This window comes from Bos taurus, chromosome 5 (genome assembly GCF_002263795.3).
Source record: "Bos taurus isolate L1 Dominette 01449 registration number 42190680 breed Hereford chromosome 5, ARS-UCD2.0, whole genome shotgun sequence".
Lineage (NCBI taxonomy): Eukaryota > Metazoa > Chordata > Mammalia > Artiodactyla > Bovidae > Bos > Bos taurus.
The window spans coordinates 74,453,472-74,473,574 of NC_037332.1; the positions used below are offsets into that span (position 1 = coordinate 74,453,472).

At 49.3% G+C, this 20,103-nt stretch overlaps 1 long non-coding RNA gene across 3 annotated transcripts; it reads right to left on the reverse strand.

Moving 5' to 3' along the window:
• Positions 1-4,970: 4,970 nt before the first annotated feature.
• On the reverse strand, positions 4,971-17,984 carry LOC132342116 (uncharacterized). 3 transcript variants are annotated; one of them, XR_009494599.1, is made up of 5 exons: positions 17,513-17,984; positions 13,895-13,993; positions 10,249-10,289; positions 9,958-10,066; positions 4,971-9,756 (listed from the first exon to the last, which is right to left on the reverse strand). It is a non-coding gene; the product is annotated as an uncharacterized lncRNA (long non-coding RNA). The 3 variants fall into 3 exon arrangements; XR_234657.5 differs by having other exon boundaries at positions 4,971-5,418; positions 17,513-17,975; XR_009494598.1 differs by having other exon boundaries at positions 4,971-10,066; positions 17,513-17,974.
• Positions 17,985-20,103: the final 2,119 nt, after the last annotated feature.

A 20,103-nucleotide genomic window follows, 5' to 3' on the forward strand; every position in this document is an offset into this window, starting at 1 on the left:
TCAGGGCTCAGGCCAGGACACAAACCCCAGACCCCAGACACAGAGGAGTCAAGGGGCAAATGGGCAGCTGCCCTGCCCCCTGACCCGCACAAGTCTGCCTCTGACCCCATGGGAGCTGCTGGAACTCAAGGATGCCTCTTCCTCAGAGCTCGGGGTCCTCTGGGGACAGCCAGATCTGGGTGTCACACCTACAGAAGGGACACAGGGAGGAAGAGAGGGAGACAGGGGTTTTTCTGCAGGGAAAATCGGAGCACAGTCACCCCTCGACCTGCTCACTTTAAACCTCAGGCAGAAATCCAGGAAGCAGGGGGGCGGGAAAGCCATGTGGGCCTCCCCGGGGGACACCTGCCTGGGTGAGGGCGGCCAGTCCCTGCTTCCTCAGTGCCTCCACACAGGACAGCTGGGAGCCCCGAGCTGCTGGTGGGCGTCCCGGGACTCACTTCCCGGCCAGGTAGCCCCGGCATCAGGCCTGGAAGTCGATGATGACATTGGTATCTTCAGGTTCTGCTCCTCCTCCAGGTGGGGTAGCACAGTAGCCCAAAGAAAACCTTGCTCTGGCCCTTGTGGTACAGGTTGCTCTCGATCTCCAGTATCCTGATGCAGAAGAGGAGAGCTGGCCGCTGACCACATGCCACCACAGCCACCACGGAGTCCTAGAGAAAGACCAAGGCCCTGGATCGGTCTTAATGCTCTGCACACAGACTTCTCCTGATGCAGGGAAAGCAGGCTGGAGGAACTCCAGGAAGGGGGCATGTGGGGGCCAGCACGGGACAGGTAAGGAGTCAGACTTGCAGAGAAACACAGAACCTGGGCCCTGAAGGGATTTTACCTGCTGGCATCTCTGCCCCGTGCATTTCTAACCAAGGGGGCAGTGGATATCGGGGCTCTGGTACATTACCCTAGGTGATTAGGGAAAGAGCGTTTCTTTAAACAGGTGAAGTCTAGAGGGGCTTCAGCATACTTAGGAACCTAAGGAGCGAAGCAGCGGAAGCCAAGAAAGTGGGGCCAGGTGCAGGGTGGCGCTCAAGGGCCACAAGTGGCTTGGGAGCAGCGCTGTGACAGGGCAAGTCTCTCATCAACAACTGTCATTGACGAGGAGGCTGGGCCCAGACTGGGTGTAACCCAGCATCCGAGTGAAACCAATTGTTAGCTACTCTGTGCAAGCAACACAATTTGCTGAGAAGAACCACCTTTCGTCTAAGCCAGGACCTCCACAGACTGAAGACACCCCTGTTCAATTAGGTCCACGCCCTGGGATCCAGCCTTGGGGGCTGTGCACCAGGTGGTGTGAACATCCGCTCATAGGTGGCCTTGGCCACACCTCGATGGGAATGTCAGCCTGCAGGGACACCCGGGGCGGGGGCTGGCAGGGTGGAGGATGGGTCAGACACATGGAGCCTTTAAGCGCTCATTCCCTTTGCCCCAACAATGTCATCTGCATGGCCCACCCCCAGAAAAACAGCCTCAAAGATGAGGGGGAAACTTCATACACAAATATGTTCACTGCAGTGTCATTTAAAAGGAAGGAAGTTGCAAGAGCCTAAATTCCAACAATATGGGCAGAGCGAACTTAGACATTTGCAAAGTGTTAGTCATTCAGTTGTGTTCAAGTCTTTGTGAAGCCATGGACTGTAGCTCGGCAGACTCCTCTGTCCATGAAATTCTCCAGGCAAGAATCCTGGAGTGGGTTGCCATTCCCTTCTCCAGGAAGTCTTCCTGACCGAGGGATATGAACTCGGGCCTCCCACATTGAGGGCAGATTCTTTAGGGTCTGGCTACCAGACAAGTGAAGTAAAGTCGCTCAGTCGTGTCTGACTCTTTGCGACCCCGTGGACTGTAGCCTACCAGGCTCCTCCATCCATGAGATTCTCCAGGCAAGAATACTGGAGTGGGTTGCCATCTCCTTCTCCAGGGGATCTTCCCAACCCAGGGACCGAACCTGGGTCTCTCTCATTGGAGGCAGACGCTTTAACCTCTGAGCCACCAGGGAAGTTACCAGGCAAAGATCTTTTTAAAATATAGGGATGAACTGAAGTATGTACAGAAGAAATGACAAGATTTTTGAGGTTTGCTTCTAAAAACATAGCTGCACTGTAGGGAGATGGCCAATAATCTTACTGGGCGAATTATTTTACTTCTCTAGGTTTTACCCCATTTCCTGAATCTGAACCATTAGTTGTAGTGTTTTCATAATGAAATATACAGCTTCTTTAATTATCAGGTTAAAGAATGGTTGGGCATAACACGTCTGCTGTCTTTCAAAAACAATGTCCCTATCTTTGGAGGGAGGGCTCTGCCCAGACTCAGCGGTCATCACCAGTATGAAGTCCAGGACAGCACCCTTTGAAAAACAACAAGTTAATGTGAACTTCCAGGCATTTTTGAGAGATGGGAGCGGGATCTTAAAGATATCCAGCACCAAGGCATGAGAGAAACATGAAATTGTCAACAGAGGCTCTGCCCGGAGGCACTCAGGTCCTGGGTGGCGGGCACATGTGTGCAGCACACATCCCTGCCCACCTCTCCCCACAGGGGACAGGACAGCAGGTGAGGACAGACAGCTGCATGGTCTGGGCTCCCAGGGGGGTGGGTACTCTGCACTGGACCCAGGATGAGCTGTGTTACAGAAACACCACATGCTTGCTTCACTTCCTCCTGAAACAGAACACCCTGCGTTCTCCTGACCAATCAGCTCAACATGATGGATCAGGGAGGAGGCTCAAGGCACCCAGTAGGCCCACCCAGGATGGCCCTCCCCAGCAGGGGCCTCAGCCACTCTCCTGGTCCCTGGGCCCAGCTTCCTCCTGGGGTGACAAGCACCTGCTCTCAGAGGTGCAGTGAGGTCCTGATTAGGACCCAGGTGACAGTGCTGACACAGCAATGGCCCAGCCCAGGCTCCACAGGGGTGAAATTCCCCGCAGGAAAGAGGAACAGGGAGTGGGATTCCAGTGAAGACTGGTATCACGAGAGCCATGTTCCTGGGGGTCGGGGTCTCACTGCACCTCCGTGTTGCCTGCACATATATAATACACATGCAGAAGACTGAGAAAGGAGCCTGATGGACCAGGAGATGCACTGGCATCGCTCTGGGGCCCTTTACCCTTGACATCACTGCAAGATGCAGCAGGTGGATGGGATTTGTGTCTGTCTCCAGCTGGGGAAGTGGGCGGTGCACTTACTGTCATGTGTGGGGTACTTGGACCCAGAAGGGTGAGGAGAGTCATGTCTGTTGGTCTGGGCAGAGGGCACGTGTGCATCCAGGAAGCACTCAATCTGGAGCCTCTCTACCTGAGACTTTCCCCCAGGATTCAGGTCCCTGTTACTCATTCATCTTCTTCATCCTTCAGCCTGAAATATTAGTCCAAGAATACTGTCCCCAGGCCCAAGTTATTCTGTCTCTTGGGAACTTGACATTGAGATTCCAGGTGTTTGGACCAGAGCCCCCTGCTGACGAGACCTCAGGGGACAGACTGTGGGATCCTGGAGGGGGACGTGTCCTGCTTCCTGTCCTTCCTGAGCTGTGCACGTTTGGGACTTCTTTCTATCCTCTGATCTGGACTTCTTCCCTCTCAGTGCACCCTCTTCTGTGCTCACTTAGCCAGATGCAGTTTCTGTTGCTCAGAACTACAAGGATCTCACGTGAAATGGGTCACCGTGGAATTGCATCAGCCTTGCATTGAGCTCAATGGAGTCCAGCTCTAAGGGTTCGGAGGGACATGGGGGTGGACACAGAATGGTTCTGTACCCAGTGTCTGAAACCCTGCCCAGAGAAGTCTGTGGAGGATGGGAATTCTCCAGGAACTGATGAAGAAGCGCTGAAGGAATGAACTCACATTTCTGAAGGTCAGGCAGGTGATGGCCATGACTGCTGACATCTTCAAGAAGGAATGAGAGGACTGGGTTGAAGCCTCAGGAAAACACGGGTGGAGAGGGAGTCCGAGGCACCGAGGAAAGTCTTCCGAGGGAGGTTTGGACAAAAGTGTGGAGAAGGCTCTGCAGCATGTGGGGAGGGACTTAGGAGATGTCCTGGGATCATTTCCAGGTCCCAGGTCTCTGGCTTCCTGCCCTGGGCTCCAGGCATGGGAAACTGTTAGGTGCTCACATGCTCCACACGTGGAAACACAGAGAGTTGTGCCCTGTGGAGCAGGCCCATGGGGGCGAGAGCCACACCCAGATGTTCCCCTCTCCACCCTGGAGAGGAGGAGCCTGAGGCACCCCATGAAGGCTCCTTAGAAGGTCCAGGCAGCTGCAATCCCAGATGGGTGGCCAGGTCAGAACATAGCCTTGGATGGACTTTCCCTCCTTCCTGCCCACTTCCCCCAGCCACTCAGTCCTGCTCCTGGGGATGGAGTGAGCCTGGCATCCAGCTCTGCCCTAGGGGGGACCGCAGGCTCCAGCAGGCTAGGCTGCAGTGAGGCTTTGAGCGTCTGTGCTCAGAGTCATAGGCAGCTGTGGAGGAGGGGAAACAGGTAGAGCTAAGATCAATATTCTTAAGAGTCATTCTAGCCCCATGTGGGGAATAGATAGGTGAGGCAGGGCGGTGCCCCAAGGTAAACACAGGAAGACCATTCTGGAAGTTCCTACAGGAGTCCTGGTGAAACATGAAGGCAGCCTGGGGAAGGCATGTGCTCTGTCTCTGCCCCTCTGTTTACGGCTGACTCCCCTCCTCACACCTGCACACAAGCCCTCTGCTCTCAATCACCCTCAGGTGCCCCGTGTCCATCCTTGTCCCCAGGGCTGGAGGAGGAATATCCCCATGCTCAGCCCAAGTCAGAGGACATGGGCACCCCCGGGTGCCCCATGGGGCCTGCGGGGCTCCAGGGTCTGAGGGAAACAACTTTATGGGAGCCCAGCAGGCAGGCAGGAGAAGCCATGGAGGATGTGCTTCCTGAGACCCTGGGAGACAGGCTCATGGGGAAGGAGGTCAGGCATCTGGAGCCCAGCTGAGCTCATCAATCAATGCAAGGAAGCCTCAGTCAATCAGTTCATATTTATTGAACTAAAGTCTGTAGAACACAATGTGGAGAGAGACAGATGGTCCTAGAATATCTTGTTCTGCTTCATCCTCAACTGAGGAGGAAATTGAGGGCCAGAGAGGCCTTGTCTGTTGACCCCAGGCTGGTTGATCTCCTTGACACACCGCATAGTTCCTTGACCTGTTGATGCCTTCTGCTTCATCTTTCTTTCTCTTTATCCCAAATCAATCTCTGTTCCTACACAACACTGGGAATTTCATGGGAACTTCACTGGTCTCTCGGTGCACCTGAACTCAAAGGGCACCTGGATACTTGTCAGATGCTCCATCCACTGAGTTGTCATCACCACTGCTGCCGCCACCATCATCACCACTGCCGCCGCCACCATCATCACCACCACTGTCACCAAGGAGCCACTGCCTGAAGTTCTACATAGACCACTCTTCAAAGAAGATATACAGATGGCTAGCCAGCATATGCAAAGAGGCTGAACACTGCTAATTATTCATTCAGTTCAGTTCAGGCAGTCAGTCATGTCCGACTCTTCACGACCCCATGGACCATAGCACGCCAGGCCTCCCTGTCCATCACCAACTCCCGGAGTCCACTCAAACTCATCTCCATTAAGTCAGTGATGCCATCCAACCATCTCATCCTCTGTGTATGCTAATCTAAACTACAATAAGAGATCACCCCCTACCAATCAGAAGGGCCATCAAGTAAAAGTCTACAGACAATCAGTATTGGAGATGATGTGGAGAAAAGGCAAGCCTCCTACACTGTTGCTGGGAATATAAATTGGTGTGGCCATTATGGAAAACAGGAAAGAAGTTCCTTAAAAACTAAAAATCAAGCTATCAGGTGATCCAGCGATCCCACTTCAGGGCATACATTTGTAAAAGAAAAAGTTCCAATTTGAAAAGATATATGCACCCCATGTTCATAGCAGCACTATTTACAATAGACAAGACATGGAAGCAACCTAAATGTCCGTCAACAGATGAAGGGATAAAGACAATGTGGTACATACAAACAATGGAATATTACTCAGCCATAAAAAGAATGAAACAATGCCTTTTGTAGTAACATGTATGGATCTAGAGGTGATCATACTAAGTGAAGTAAGTCTGGCAGAAGAGACAGATACATAATATCACTTATATGGAGAATCTAAGAAATAGTCTAGGTGGTTCCCTGGTGCTCTAGTGGTTCGAATTTGGTGGTTTTGCTGCTATGGCCACGTTTATCCCACGTCGGGGATCTGATATCCCACAAACTGCTTGGCATGGCCAAAAGAAGAGTCCAAATGAACTTATAAACAAACCAAAACAGACTCATAGTCATAGAAAACATAACTTGTTGTTACTAAAGAGAGAGAGGGGTAAACTAGGAGTGTGGGATTAACAGATGCACACGACCATACATAAAATAGATTTAAAAAACAAGGACTTTATGTATAGCACAGGGAATAATAGTCAGTATCTTATCATAACCTGTAATAAAAAAATTAAAAAGAATATAGGTATATACATAGATTATGTATAATTGAATCACTTCAATGTTCACCTGAACTAACAGAATATTGTGAATCAACTCTACTTCAATTAAAGAAATAAGCAGACAAAAGAAGTCACAGCCTAATTAAGATAAAATGCTGGGATCAAAGGCGAGTTGTTGGAGAAGTCGGGCTAGAGGCCACCACCAGGGGGAGACTCTTCTTGCTGGGGCATCAGACCCCAGGAAGGGCGATAGAGCAGCCCCTGCTACTTCCCCTGGATCCCAACGATCCTGCCTCTCTGACTATCCCCCATTTTCAGCCCTTTTGTCTTTCTGTGTCTCATTGCTAGTTCCACTGCCTCTCCCTGTATTCTGCACCCAGTGTCGTCTTTAGTTCAAAGTAAGTGGTTTCTGAGAAGGTTTTCTTATCTCTCCTTGCTATTCTTTGGAACTCTGCATTCAGATGCTTATATCTTTCCTTTTCTTCTTTGCTTTTCACTTCTCTATTTTTACAGCTATTTGTAAGGCTTCCCCAGACAGCCAAGGAGAGATAAGAAAGCCTTCCTCAGTGACTAATGCAAAGAAATAGAGGAAAACAACAGAATGGGAAAGACTAGAGATCTCTTCAAGAAAATTAGAGATACCAAGGGAACATTTCAGGCAGAGATGGCTCGATAAAGGACAGAAATGGTATGACCTAACAGAAGCAGTAGGTATTAAGAAGAGATGGCAAGAATACACAGAAGAACTGTACAAGAAAGATCTTCACAACCCAGATAATCATGATGGTGTGATCGCTCACCTAAAGCCAGACATCCTGGAATGTGAAGTCAAGTGGGCCTTAGAAAGCATCACTACAAACAAAGCTAGTGGAGGTGATGGAATTCCACTGAGCTGTTTCAAATCCTGAAAGATGATGCTATGAAAGTGCTGCACTCAATATGCCAGCACATTTGGAAAACTCAGCAGTGGCCACAGGACTGGAAAAGGTTGATTTTCGTTCCAATCCCAAAGAAAGGCAATGCCAAAGAATGCTCAAACTACCCACACAATTGCACTCACCTCACATGCTGGTAAAGTAATGCTCAAAATTCTCCAAGCCAGGCTTCAGCAATATGTGAACCATGAACTTCCAGATGTTCAAGGTGGTTTTAAAAAAAGGCAGAGGAACCAGAGATCAAATTGCCAACATCCGCTGGGTCATGGAAAAAGCAAGAGAGTTCCAGAAAAACATCTATTTCTGTTTTATTGACTATGCCAAAGCCTTTGACTGTGTGGATCACAAGAAACTGTGGAAAATTCTGAAAGAGGTGGGACTACCAGACCACCTGATCTGCCTCTTGAGAAATCTGTATGCAGGTCAGGAAGCAACAGTTAGAACTGGACATGGAACAACAGACTGGTTCCAAATAGGAAAAGGAGTACGTCAAGGCTGTATATTGTCACCCTGCTTATTTAACTTATATGCAGAGTAGATCATGAGAAATGCTGGACTGGAAGAAACACAAACTGGAATCATTTTGCCGGGAGAAATATCACTAACCTCAGATATGCAGATGACACCACCCTTATGGCAGAAAGTGAAGAGGAACTAAAAAGCCTCTTGATAAAAGTGAAAGTGGAGAGTGAAAAAGTTGGCTTAAAGCTCAACATTCAGAAAACGAAGATCATGGCATCCGGTCCCATCACTTCATGAGAAATAGATGGGGAAACAGTGGAAACAGTGTCAGACTTTATTTTTCTGGGCTCCAAAATCACTGCAGATGGTGACTGCAGCCATGAAATTAAAAGATGCTTACTCCTTGGAAGGAAAGTTATGATCAAACTAGATAGCATATTCAAAAGCAGAGACATTACTTTGCCAACAAAGATTCGTCTAGTCAAGGCTATGGTTTTTCCTGTGGTTATGTATGGATGTGAGAGTTGGACTGTGAAGAAAGCTGAGCACCAAAGAATTGATGCTTTTGTGGTGGTGGTGTTGTTGGAGAAGACTCTTGAGAGTCCATTGGACTGCAAGGAGATCCAACCAGTCCATTCTGAAGGACATCAGCCCTGGGATTTCTTTGGAAGGAATGATGCTAAAGCTGAAACTCCAGTACTTGGCCACCTCATGCAAAGAGTTGACTCATTGGAAAAGACTCTGATGCTGGGAGGGATTGGGGGCAAGAGGAGAAGGGGACGACAGAGGATGAGATGGCTGGATCACATCACTGACTCAATGGACGTGAGTCTCAGTGAACTCCAGGAGTTGGTGATGGACAGGGAGGCCTGGCGTGCTGTGATTCATGGGGTCGCAAAGAGTGGGACCCGACTGAGTGACTGATCTGATCCGATCTGATTTGAGACAGCATATTAAAAAGCAGAGATATTACTTTGCCAACAAAGGTCTGTCTAGTCAAAGCCGTGGTTTTCCAGTAGTCATGTATGGATGTGAGAGTTGGACTACAAAGAAAGCTGAGTGCCAAAGAATTGATGCTTTTGAACTATAGTATTGGAGAAGACTCTTGAAAGTCCCTTGGACAGCAAGGAGATCCAACCAGTCCATCCTAAAGGAAATCAGTCCTGAATATTCACTGGAGGTTCTGATTCTGAGGCTGAAACTCTAATACTTTGGCCACCTGATGCGAAGAACTGACTCATTTGAAAAGACCTTAATGGCGGGAAAGATTGAAGGCGGGAAGAGAAGGGGAAAACAGAGGATGAGATGGTTGGATGGTATCACTAACTCTATGGACGTGAGTTTGAGTAAACTCTGTGAGTTGGTGATGGACAGTGAGGCCTGGCATGCTACAGTCCATGGGTTGCAAAGAGTTGGACACGACTGAGCGCCTGAACTGAACTGAACTGAAAATGTTTAAGGTCCATCTTCCTGACCAAAGGTCCCTGGTATTATGGGTGGAACATATGTGTCCCCTCTGCCCCAGTTCATATGTTAAAGCTCTGACCACCCCTCCCTGAGGACTGAGGTGGCACAGTCCTGACCTGAGTTCAATTCAGGGTCCCCTAACCCTTGTGGAGTGGCTGAGGTGGAGGGGTGGCAGGGCGAGAACTGGAGGAAACAGCCTCTGTGGTGACACCCCAGGGTCTGGGAGCACAAGGAGGCTTGGAGCAAGGGAGAGGGCAGGAGAAGCTCCAGGGATGTTGGGGGACCTCCACTCCCTCTACCGCCTGACCTTGGGGATCCCCATCAGCTGTCCCCCTCACCGCGGGCTGTCTTGGCCTCACTTCTGAGTCCCTTGCTGGATGGCAGTGGAGGAGGAAGTAGACAGCGTGCTCTGGTGCCCTGAGGAGAGGGCTGGGATTGAGGCTGTACGGATAGAACCCTGAATGCAGGGGGCTCCCCTGGCCTCTCTGGAGGACCCCGGAATGCTTAGCCACCCCCTTATTGGTTTTTGATTCCTTTGTGGGTTGTCTCAGCCTGGAGGCACCACCCTCAATTCTGGATCACAAGTGGAAACCAGCCAGACAAGAGACAGCTGACTACCTGAGCAGTAAAAGAGGTCTATCGAGCTCATGATGGCAGCAGCAGAGTCTTGGAGATGTCCCTTCGGCTCACCCATCCAAGTCAGGCTGGAAGGAGGTGTGGCTTCACCCTTGGGGAAGAGAAAACAGACTGTGGGCTAGATTATGACTGAGCATCGGCTGCAGGGAACAATGAGGGGGAGGCCTCTGGTGGGTTCCCCTGAGACGGCCACCAGTGCCACCAGGGACTTAACGCTCTGCGTTTCCCTGTCCCCTGGGCTCTGCTGGCTGTTAGTTAAGAAAAGTCACTCACCTCCTACAGCTCTTTCCAAGCTGAGTCAGAGTCCTGCTCTCCTGTTGGGGCACAGGGAGAAGGTAATCAGACAGGAGACAGCCATCTGTGAAGTTATAGGAGCAGTAAAACCAGAGATGAAGAGCACATAGAAAGGAGCATAGAAAGGAATACTCTGGGAATTATGTGAGGTCGGGACACCTGTGCCACTAATTGGTAATAACTACTATTGATTCCGTGTCTATGATATGCAGGCTCCTGAAACTCACCTAAACATGGGTCAGCCTAAGACTTCAGGCTGGTGCCAGAGTCTGGACTTGAACCCAAGTCTTTCTGATTCAAATAGCAGGTTAATGATAACTATGCTCTACTCTCAACAATATACAAAAATACTTACCTGGGGATATATGTTAATTGGTAAATGACTCTTTTTATTTCAAAATGATGTCTTGCTCCCTGTGACTGAATCTCTGCCTTGATAAAGTTTCTGGTGCTGCAGCTCCCACAGCCCACATCCTCCTGCCTTCTGCAGGAGGCTTTCTCCCACAAGCCCCCTCCCTGCAGCCCTGCCCTGGGCAGCTGAGGACCTGGATGGTGCCCAGTCCTCTCTGTGGTCCTCCCCTGACTGTGGCACTTTGGGGTGTTTCTAATTGTTTGTGTAAATAATAGTGTAAAGAACACTCTTCTTGTATGAAACTTTGCGTGTACTTGAGACCATGTCCTTAAGCTGTTTCTGGAAGTAGGATGATTTGGTCAGGGCTCTAAACATTTTAAATGTTTTCATACCTAGAGTCGCTCTGTTGTGCCAAAAAATTGCACCAATTTATTACAGTTATATTCATATATGAGGGTGTCAATTCTTTTAATCTTGCCAATTCTCAGAAGTCTCTACTTTAAAACAGATCTTTATTGAGAGAGAATTTTTTAATTCTCTTCGGGATTACATTGCCTTGGTAGATAATGAAAGGAAGCAAACATTGATTACATTCAGCAGTATTGTAAGAAGACAAAAGTGCATTTATCAGCTCCTCCTCCTGACACCTGACTGAAATGATAGGAAACATGCTTACAGTTGTAATAATGGCTACTCATAGGAGGAGTCTCTGTGCTTGTGGTCTTTGTTCTGTACTGATAGTTGATCTAAGACTTTACCGAATATAATTTGGATCATTCCAGTAACCCTTGAGATATATACCCCAACTCCTCTCCTTTCTTCATAGATGTTACGTGACTTGCCCAAGGTCAGAAATCTTGTCCATGACAGATGAGGTTTCAACCCACTTACTGGGCTCAAGAGCCCATACCTTGCCTCTCGGTGCTCTGCTGCTAATATAAAGCCAGGAATGTGGGCAACAGGAGCCCAGAGTCTTCAGCAATAGTTTGAAGACTGAGTGGATGAAGAAGTGACTGCTGAATAAAGAGGAGTGGAGGAAAGAAACTGAGAGAAGGTGTACAGGCTAGAGGAATGCTTACTTAGAGCAAAATGAGAGTGACACAGAAGGAGAAAGCAGGGGATAGTCCCAGCAACCCACATCCCATCACATATTCACCCAAATCCACACCAGACGGAGGAAAATCTTAATTCAGAGACTCCAGAAAAAATATTTCTGTATTCTGGAATTTAGGGGTCCTCAGGCAAGCACTCTTGGAGAAGGCAATGGCAACCCACTCCAGTACTCTTGCCTGAAAAATCCCATGGATGGAGGAGCCTGGTGGGCTGCAGTCCATGTGGTCACTGAGAGTGGTACACTACTGAGCGACTTCACTTTCACTTTTCACTTTCATGCATTGGAGAAGGAAATGGCAACCCACTCCAGTGTTCTTGCCTGGATTCTGGCAGAATCCCAGGGACAGGGGAGCCTGGTGGGCTGCTGCCTATGGGGTCACACAGAGTCGGACATGACTGAAGCGACTTAGCAGCAGCAGCAGCAGGCAAGCACTCTACAGGGCAGCTTACCAGTCAACTTCACTCCCTCTTAAATATGAATGGGTCATCCAGGATTAGATACATGGAAACAATGACAATGTGAAAAAGGATGACTTAGACAAACAGATGAGAAATGACACCAGAAGAGATGGATGGACAATTTTGAAGGAAGAACATAATTTTTAACACTTGAACCCAGGTCGTTAAGTCAATTAGAAAGGATTTTTATTCATAAAATGAGATGCACTGAGAAGTGAGAAGAAATTAAACAGACAAAAAAATCTTGGGAATTAATGTGTTTACCAAGTAAGTCTAAAGAAAGATTGGAAAAGAAGGTCAAAAAAAGCTTCCAGAAATTTTTTTAAATGACAGAAGAAATGGAACTAAATGGCGAATCGAAACGTTGCTATTCACAGTCGTTCCTGAGCAAGTTACTTGAGAGTGAGGTGCAGAGGGAAAGAAAAGATGTGTGTGTGTGATGATGCAAAGGATAACCAAGAGAAAGAAAGATTCCTGAATGTGATCGAGGAATCAGGAACACCAACCCAGAGAGAAGGGAATCCAAGGATCACAGCTGGGCACACGGCAGATCTAGAGAGAAACCAGTTCAGAATGGGGTAAAAAGTCCAGAGTCTGTGGGGACAGGAGACTCGGTACCACATGAGGCACCGTTGGAAAGAAATGGAGGAAATGCTGAAGATAAACAGTGCAAGGGGTGAAAAGGAAGCCAGTTAGAAACATCAGGAAAAACTAAAGCTCAGGAGGAGAAGGGGACAACAGAGGATGAGATGGTTGGATGGCATCACTGACTCAAAGGACATGAGTTTGGGTAGGCTCTGGGAGTTGGTGATGGACAGGGAGTCCTGGCGTGCTGCAGTTCATGGGGTTGCAAAGAGTCGGACACGACTGAGCGACTGAACTGAACTGAAGTGAACTGCTGAGAAGCATGTACAGCTATTTGGTACAAGTTAGCTCTTAAAAATGTATTAAAATATCACCAAAAATTGTAAACTCTTTTGTTTGATAAAAAAAAAATCCGTAAATATATCTATGTCCAAGTCCTTTGGAGAGAGTTTTAAAATGAAGTACTATTAATATATATATAATATGATATAACTCACAGGTGTATTAACTCACAGGTTTATTAGTGAGTCAAAAATCCTTGTTTTACTTCATTTATACTCATTATAAAATAACCTTTATCTTAATAAAATAACCTTTATCTTTTATTTATTTTTTTTACTTTTCTTTTTTTTTTAATTTTATTTTATTTTTGAACTTTACATAATTGTATTAGTTTTGCCAAATATCAAAATGAATCCGCCACAGGTATACATGTGTTCCCCATCCTGAACCCTCCTCCCTCCTCCCTCCCCATACCATCCCTCTGGGTCGTCCCAGTGCACTAGCCCCAAGCATCCAGTATCGTGCATCGATACTTCTAGAACTTGGGAGCTAAGATACTGAAGGGAGGAGGATTAATATCTCAGTTTACAAAGCTGGGAATCAAGAAATAGTAGGTCCAGTAGAGAGCATAAGAAACAAAGATGTAAATAAAGTGCTTACAAGTACAAAGCTTCATAACAGAGGATATACAATTAGTAGAATAATGATAAAAGGCGAAGAAGGGGAAAGGTATAATAGAAAGTATACAAATAAATGAAATCCTTATTTTTCCTAATAAGAAGTAAATAAATACTATCAAATTTAAGTCAAGAAAAAGCAAAATACAATACTTACCACTTATTAGCTATTGTGATTGATGACTTCCCACTTTGCACCAGGAACCTTCCCAACTGCTTGGTATGAATTCACTTCCTTTTAATTCTCACAATGATCCTATAAGAAAGGAAACTGAAGCTCAGAGAGGTGAAGCAATGTACTCAAAGCACACAGCTAGTGCTAGAGCCAGACTCCAAGTCCAGGTTCCTGTCTCCTGGGCACACATTCTCACACTATTGCAGCTCCCAATGTAGTAATAGCATTGAAAGACACTGATTAACTATCTAAAGAAGCTTTTCCTTGGGAAGGAATGAGCAGAACCCTCATATGGTACATATGAGGTTTTAACCATATGTACTTAGGACTGGATTCTTTTACTCTAAGACAGCAACAGTCACTTTATAGCAGTCAGTAACCCAAAGAATGGGGTGGTTTCTAGTGCTACCACCTTAAAGATGATGGAAGAAGCTGAATTAAATGACAAGAAGAAATGTGTGCCTCGGACAGATATTGTCCGGCAGCATCTTGCCCACCCACATGTGCAGCCATGGGCTTCCGTCCACTCAAAGGAAGGAAGACCACTTGCAGGGGAGGTGAATTCCAGAGACTGCATCTCTGCTCCTGCAAAGACAAGGATGCTCTTGAAGATGATCAGAAAAGTGGTCAAAAGGGGGCACCCACATATACTAATAACAGTAAAAGAGAATGATTGCTATGAATGTTTCAATGAGACAGGCTGAGTCTGTGAAAGGCCATGAGTTCATAATAATATTCAAAGGAGAGGACTTTAGAAAAGTGTGGCCGAAAAGAGAGACATAAAGGTTAAAAAGAATGTTAGTGGTTATGCAGGAGACGCAAGACGAAAGAGAAATGGGATCAATGCCTGGGCAGAGAGAATCCACTGGAGAAAGAAATGCTTGTCCACTCCAGTATTCTTGCCTGGGAAATCTCATGCACAGAGGAGCTGGGAGGGCTACAGTCCATGAGGCTGCAAAGAGTTGGACACAGCTGAGCTGGTATCTTTCTTTTGTTTCTATGGTGCAACGAAGAGTAAATGAAATGGGAAGTATTTTGTTGTAATTGAATTTAATAATAAGAGGAGTCTTGAAGTCTATAGGTATTTTCCTTTCTGTTTATTTACATGAATGTTTATAAAGGATTGAGAAAGAAAGAACCCTTGACATCCGGAGGCTGGCCTGGGATCACAACAGAGTGCTGCTCTTCTCCCATTGGATGTAAAGGCTCTCACAGAACTGCAGCCTCACACAGGGTCACCCTGAGAGCAGGAGCTAAGGAGACAGCAAACACCTGTCACTGCACCCCCCAACACCACGCCCCCTCCCCTGGCTGAAAAGCAGGACTGCTCCTTCTTACCAATCACACCTTCAGCCTTGCTCTGCTCTCCCCTCTCCATAGATGAGGTACTGAGAGCCCGTTGGTAGTGCTGCCTCCCATTCTCTGCAGCTCCCAATCTAGAGCAGTCCCATTTCCTTAGAGCTTCCCCTAAATCCCCTCACCTAAGCTCCAAGCCTAGAATCTTGCTTTCTGTACCTTCCTCTGAGATGTTCACAGCTCTCCCTCAGGAAGAGTAACCATCAGCTAATGTTTTTAGGGAGTGTGCCTTGTGTCAAAGGCTGGAGGCACCGTCATGTAGATGGGAGAGAATTCACAAAGGCAGGCCCTCCTTCAAGTAGATGGAAGAGGAGAGCTAGCTGGTGCCCTGCCTCCTCCTCTGCCCCAAAGCTGTAGGATTTCAGGAGCCAGGTCAGCCTATTGAAATCATGAAACATGAGAACAGAGTCAAGTAGAAAGAAGAGGAGAGCTCAGGCAGAAGGGCTGGCTCCTGGATAAGGACAAACAACTGTAAATGCCTTGAACACTTGACTCATCCTTCCGTCCTTCCCTCCCATTCTTGGCCTCTTCCTGACCCTTGTCTGGGGCCTCAGATGCATGTGGATGCTGATAGTGCTTCCTCTGCTGGATTCCTATCCAGGGCTTCCTCCTCTGTTAGCCTCTGATTGGTCCCTTTCGGAAGGCTGTTGGTGGGAGAGGGGAGGACCCTGGAGAAGCCTGACCCTGCCCAGCTGCATGGCCAGTCATGCATCCCTTCCCTCCTCGTGGGCAGACAGATTCTCCCCAACCATCTCCCTCCTGTGCCTGCAGTCACCCTCCCTGGGAAGGGAAAGGGGCATTAAGAAAGTCCCTGGCCGAGCACCAGGACCCTCCCGACTGCCCCGGCTCCTGTCTTCCTCACACTCTCTGTCTCCACAGGGCCTGCTGCACGAGACTGGCACCTCACTTGGCACAGGCTGCCCCTCCCCATGACATGTGCTTCCCCACTGGCCTCATCATGTGACGGGTTACTTGTCCCTGGAGGCCCAGCTCCAAGCCTCCCTCTGCCACCTTCCCCCAGTTGCTCTCCAGCTCCTCTTGAAGGTGGCACTTTCCTGGTCGTGCTCCCTTTTTTCTCAGTTTCTCCACGTCTGAGAACCCTTCCCGCATCATCAGGGGCCCTGTGTCTTCTCTGCTGCTCCTCCTGTCCAGGGCCTCTGGGCACCCTCTGCCCTCCTGGGCACAGCCTGTACAAAATATGAGGGGTGGGACCCCTTATGGGGACATGAAAGAAGCAGCTTCTCGATGACACAGCACAACCCCAGTTCCTCCTGTTAAAATTAGAAAGGGAGGGAGGGGAGAAGGGTGGGGGGGAGGGAGAGGAGAATGGGGAAAGAGAAGGAGAATGGAGAAGAAACTAAAGATCCTAATCAATCAATCATTCAAAAGGATCCAACGTAAACCAGAGAGAAAAACTGAAGGGACTGAAAGAAACTCAGCAGCGGCCACTGGACTGGAAAAGGTCAGTTTTCATTCCAGTCAGAAAGAAAGGCAATGCCAAAGAATGCTCAAACTACCGCACAATTGCACTCATCTCACATGCTAGCCAAACGATATTCAAAATTCTCCAAGACAGGCTTCAACAGTATGTGAGCCATGAACTCCCAGATGTTCAAGCTGGATTTAGAAAAGGCTATTTTACTGATGTCTGTAGAGTTCTGCTTTTTATCTTAATATTGCAACACCAGGATGTATGTGAACCTTGTGCAGTGAGCCCTTCTCACTTCTTCCAGCAGGGCCACCTTCCCCACACAGGACTCCCATCACCCACAGAGCAGAGGGCTTAGCAAACACAGGAAGCCAACGCCCTTCGACTCCACGCTTGGTGTCCTGCCCGTCTCCAGGCTGCAGTGTCCCCCAGGGCCTGGCACTGAGCCTAGCACTCAGAGGCAGGGTTTTTCAACAAACCTTGATCCCTTGTATCTAAAAAAAAAACCCGTTCCCCCATCAACCCTAGCCTAGCACCCTTGGGACAGCTTCAAGGTGGCCAGGTTATAGGAGGAGAGGCTCTGACTCCTCGTCCTCCTCCACCCCGTCTGCTTCCTTAATGGCTGAGTACCCGGAACATACACCTTCCTTCTGGGGTTGCTGCTCATGTCTCAGGAGTCCACATCCTGAGCTGAGGCCACCTGAGCAGGTGTGGCCCTCCCTCTGCTCTGTTTAGGGTCCCTTGGCTGGGAGGAAGCCCTCAGCCACACCCGCCTCCACATCCAGGCTCTGCCCCTGCTTAACGTGCTGACCTACCTCTCTGAGCTTACATTCTTCTTCTGTTAGTTAGTAACAGTCATCCTTTTCTCAGACGGTCTTCCTGAGGATGGGAAGATGGGATGGGCGGGGTCTTACCCTCCTGCTTACTCAGGAAACTTCCTCTGTCCGAGTGTGAACAAGATCCAGTTGTTCACATCTGTGCAGATGCAGCCACAAGCTGTGCATCTCTGCAATGACCACATACACCCTCTGGGCCCAGACATACTCTGGGAAGCAAAAGTGAAAGTCAAAACTCTTATTTCTGAGTTCTCAATTCAAACAAACATCCTGCCCACCAGGCCCCACCCTGGGTTATTCCCACCCTCCTGCTGACACCCTAGAGAAACAACTCCAGTCCTGACATTCCACGTCTTCTTGACTCTGTCCACCCTGCCTCAGACGCCCTGAAGGAAGACTTGCCACCAACACAGCATGAGTCCCTTGGCAAATTACTCCTCCATATTTCCACTTTTTCACCCACCAACCCCACACTCACCAGCTGGCCTGCCTCATTCACCTTTGTGCCACCAGCACGTGGTACTGTCCCAGAACACACCAGTTGCTCAGTGCATACTGGTCATACTCTGCTGTGGAGGGCCACGCTCATGTGGCTTCCAGGATTCGCTCACACAGGTTCTTCTGCCAGGGACACCTGCTGCACCCAACCAGGAGAAATCTTTCTGCAAGCGTGAATCTGAAAAGCCTCCTCTGAGAAGCCCTCTGTGACCTCGCCTGCAGAGCCCACTGTTTCCTTCACTACGCCCATGGTACCTGGAAGAGGGGCCTAAGGTCATGCCTCAGCAACTCAAAGCCCTGCCTCCACCCCTTATGATCAGATCCCTCTGGACTTAGCCCTGCTGGCAGGGACAGAACTCACACCTTTTGTCCCGGGGGCCCACAGGAGGAGGCCCAGCCTTGGTGGTCACTGCCATGAGGTGGATGCAGAAGTTCGTGGCAAGGGCTGAGAGCACGCTGCCCTTTGCGACCTTGGCTTATCTCCACCTGACAACAGATTTTTTTCTCTCCAAATGGAAGACTTTTATCAGAAAACCAGTGTCCTGGCGACTCAGAGACAGCTGCAACAGAGAGCTGGCCCTGCCTCCGTTGGGTTCCTGAGCAAACAGCCTCTGTGGACGGGGGCTCAGTGACTGGCATGGGCTGTGCTGGCACCATCCACGCCTTTCCTGTTGAATCTCACATCAGCTCTAGGAGTGCTGGCTCCGTTTCACAGATGAAGAAATGCAGGTCAAGTTCCCACAGTCTGAGAGTCCTACAGCTGGACTGCTGGTGAACTTCTCGGTTTGCCTCAAGCAGAAGTGACTGCAGTGGACCTGGATGCCCCATAAGGCCCGCCTGTCCTTCCCTCAGGGCTGCTTCACCCCTGGAAATGTCCCTGGTCCATTATGGTCCCCTCCCTCCAGGTTTGAGGGAGGGACAGGAGATTATTCCTTGAGGATAGCCAACCATAGTTTGTTCTTAAAGCCAACTGTATGTACCTGTTGCATTTTGCACGTAAGGGAGCTGAAGGAGGGGAGAGGCGGGGTTGCTATTCCAGGAACTTGTGTTTTGTGGGAGAATGTCAGCAGCTCACATCCTGCAAACATCCATTTGACATTCTGTCCCCAGTGCTCAGAGCTCAGGCCACAACAGACGCCCCAGAGCCCAGACACAGAGGAGTCAAGGGGCAAACGGGCCGCTGCCCTGCCCACTGACCTGCACAAGTCTGCTTCTGAGCTTGCTGGAGCTGCTGGGACTCAAGGATGCCTCCTTTCCAGAGCTTGGGGTTCTCAGTGGACAGCCAGCTCTGGGTGGCACACCTACAGAAGGGATACAGGACGGAACAGTGGGAGGCAGTAGCTTTCCTGGAGGGAAAATCCAAGCACAGTCATCCCTGCTGCCTGCTTACTTTAAACCTCAGGCAGAAATTCATGGGCAGGGAAAGCCATGTGGGCCTCCCCAGGGGAAAACTGCCAGCATGAGGGTGCCCAGGCCCCACTTCCTAAGTGCCCTCCACCACAGGATAGTTAGGGACCCTGAGCAAGGATCAGGCTGGGTGAGGTGGGTGTCCTGGAACTCACCTCCTGGCTAGGTAGCCCCAGCAGCAGGCCTGGGAGCCGATGATGACGTCCGTGATCTTCAGGTCTTGCTCCTGCTCCAGGTGGGCCAGCACGCTGGCCTGAAAGAAGACCTTGCTCTGGCCATGCGGTACAGGTTGCTCTCAAGCTCCAGGGCTTTGATCCAGAGGAGGAGAGCTGGCTGCTGACCATGAGGCACCCCGGCCACCACAGAGCCCTGGAGCAAGGCCAAGGCCAGGGAAGGGGCCTGGAGCTGGGTTGGCCCTGCTGCTCTGTGGGCAACCTCCTCCTGGTTCAGGGAGAGTGGGGCTGAGGGGATGCAGGAGGGGGCAGGTGGGGGTTAGCACGGGACAGGACAGAACCTCGGCCCTGTAGGGACCTTACCTTTTGGAGTCTGTGCCCACGTGCATTTCTAACCAAGGTGGCAGTAGATAGTGGGGCTCAGGAGGCATTACCTTAGGTAACTAGGGAAACAGTGTCCTTGTTTGTTTATTTGACTGCCCTGGGTCTTCA